The 2,500-nt window shown below is 41.5% G+C and overlaps 1 protein-coding gene across 1 annotated transcript in view; it reads right to left on the bottom strand.

Moving 5' to 3' along the window:
- Positions 1–2,500, bottom strand: part of grin2db (glutamate receptor, ionotropic, N-methyl D-aspartate 2D, b) — a gene marked incomplete at both ends in the record, with an annotated part of 94,851 nt that overhangs the window by 49,450 nt on the left and 42,901 nt on the right.

Genomic DNA, 2,500 nt, shown 5'->3' on the forward strand with positions numbered 1-2,500 from the left:
AAGAGAAAGAGATGGACAGAAGAAGAAGAGAAAGAGATGGACCGTAGAAGAAGAGAAAGAGATGGACAGAAGAAGAAGAGAAAGAGAAAGAGATGGACCGTAGAAGAAGAGAAAGAGATGGACCGTAGAAGAAGAGAAAGAGATGGACAGAAGAAGAAGAGAAAGAGAAAGAGATGGACAGAAGAAGAAGAGAAAGAGAAAGAGATGGAAAGAAAAAGAAGAAGAAGAAGAGAAAGAGATGGACAGAAAAAGAAGAAGAAGAAGAGAAAGAGATGGACAGAAGAAGAAGAAGAAGAAGAAGAAGAAGAAGAAGAAGAAGAAGAAGAAGAAGAAGAAGAAGAAGAAGAAGAAGAAGAAGAAGAAGAAGAGAAAGAGAAGATGGACAGAAGAAAAAGAAGAAGAGATGGACATAAGAAGAGAAGAGAAAGAGATGGACAGAAGAAGAAGAGAAATAGATGGACAGAAGAAGAAGAGAAGAGATGGACAGAGGAAGAAGAGAAAGAGATGGACAGAAGAAGAAGAGAAAGAGATGGACAGAATAAGAAGAGAAAGAGATGGACAGAAAGAAGAAGAAGAAGAAGAAGAAGAAGAAGAAGAAGAAGAAGAAGAGAGAAGAAGAAGAAGAAGAAGAAGAAGAAGAAAGAAGAAGAAGAAGAAGAAGAAGAAGAAGAAGAAGAAGAAGAAGAGAAAGAGAAAGAAGATGGACAGAGAAGAAGAAGAAGAAGAAGAAGAGATGGACATAAGAAGAAGAAGAGAAAGAGATGGACAGAAGAAGAAGAGAAATAGATGGACAGAAGAAGAAGAGAAAGAGATGGACAGAGGAAGAAGAGAAAGAGATGGACAGAAGAAGAAGAGAAAGAGATGGACAGAAGAAGAAGAGAAAGAGATGGACAGAAGAAGAAGAAGAAGAAGAAGAAGAAGAAGAAGAAGAAGAAGAAGAAGAAGAAGAAGAAGAAGAAGAAGAAGAAGAAGAAGAAGAAGAAGAAGAAGAAGAAGAAGAAGAAGAAGAAGAAGAAGAAGAAGAAGAAGAAGAAGAGATGAGCAGAAGAAGAGAAAGAGATGGATAGAAGAAGAAGAGAAAGAGATGGACAGAAGAAGAAGAGAAAGAGAAAGAGATGGACAGAAGAAGAAGAGAGAAAGAGATGGACAGAGGAAGAAGAGAAAGAGGTGGGCAGAAGAAAAGGAGAAAGAGATGGACAGAGGAAGAAGAGAAAGAGATGGACAGAAAAAGAAGAAGAAGAAGAAGAAGAAGAAGAAGAAGAAGAAGAAGAAGAAGAAGAAGAAGAAGAAGAAGAAGAAGAAGAAGAAGAAGAAGAAGAAGAAGAAGAAGAAGAAGAAGAAGAAGAAGAAGAAGAAGAAGAAGAAGAAGAAGAAGAAGAAGAAGAAACTAAATTATTCCCCACAAACTATTTTCTTAAAATATATGGATCAGAGAAAGAATAAAGTCTATCGCTCTAGGATATGTTGAAAGGAGTGTTGCCGTTTTACGTTTGTCAAAACACACAAGTCTGGTTTCTTTCTCATAATAAAGCTGGTCCCGGTTGGAAACGGCAGCAGCACCTGGGCGACGGCAGTCAGGGCTTGTCTCTTAATCAGATCTACAGACAAACCATCAGACACACTGAACTGTCAGGGCTCATCTTTTGAAGTGACACAACTGTTGCTCTCCGAGCTTCTCCCGCAATCTCAGCAGCTACTCCGATAATCAAGACAGGGCCAGGCCTTCTAATTGTTTCCTTGTGTCATCCTGCTGGTTTCAAAACCCCCCAAAGCCTGATAGCTTATTGTCTGACGAGATGGGAAACCATAGATAGAACAGAAGCCTGCAGTTGCAGACTGTGAACAGCAGGTAGCAGTAAAAAAATAAATAAAAAAAATAAAAGAAAAACAGAGAAAAGATATATTATTTCTTTGTGTTCTAAGCTCTTAGCGGTCTAGAATCACTTTATCTATCATCCCTGCACAGTGGGAGCGATAGGATTCATTCACATGCAGCAGATTCCGTGTTTTTACCTCATTTGAGAGAGAGATGCACCGCTCAAACAACAACCATGTAGTAAATGTCCTGCGTGTGAGCAGGGTTGACTCGTGTGTGTGTGTGTGTGTGTGTGTGTGCACGCGCGCGCGCGTGTGTGTGTGTGTGTGTGTGTGTGTGCCGCGTGTGTGCGCGTGTGTGTGCGCGTGTGCGCGTGACCTGTGTGTGTGTGTGTAAAATGAACTGAGGTGGTAACTGGCAGGACCTGAGCTACCTGTTACAATGTGTCTGTTTGCAAACTGTCTAAGTGGAATATATTAAAGCCGGCTCATTAATATACATGAGACGACACGGTCCGCTGACTACAGATGCAGGGGGGGTAATTTCACCAACTCACAGCTACACGCACCGACAACATCTCTCCTGCACGGATGATAGCCAGCTCCAGGTGCAGATACCCCCCACTGTGCTGCTGCTCCCCTAACACTAATAATAAAGCTCCCGACTCCACCTCTCATGCCCGCC

Source organism: Notolepis coatsorum (genome assembly GCF_963971535.1).
Source record: "Notolepis coatsorum genome assembly, chromosome: 19".
NCBI lineage: Eukaryota > Metazoa > Chordata > Actinopteri > Aulopiformes > Paralepididae > Notolepis > Notolepis coatsorum.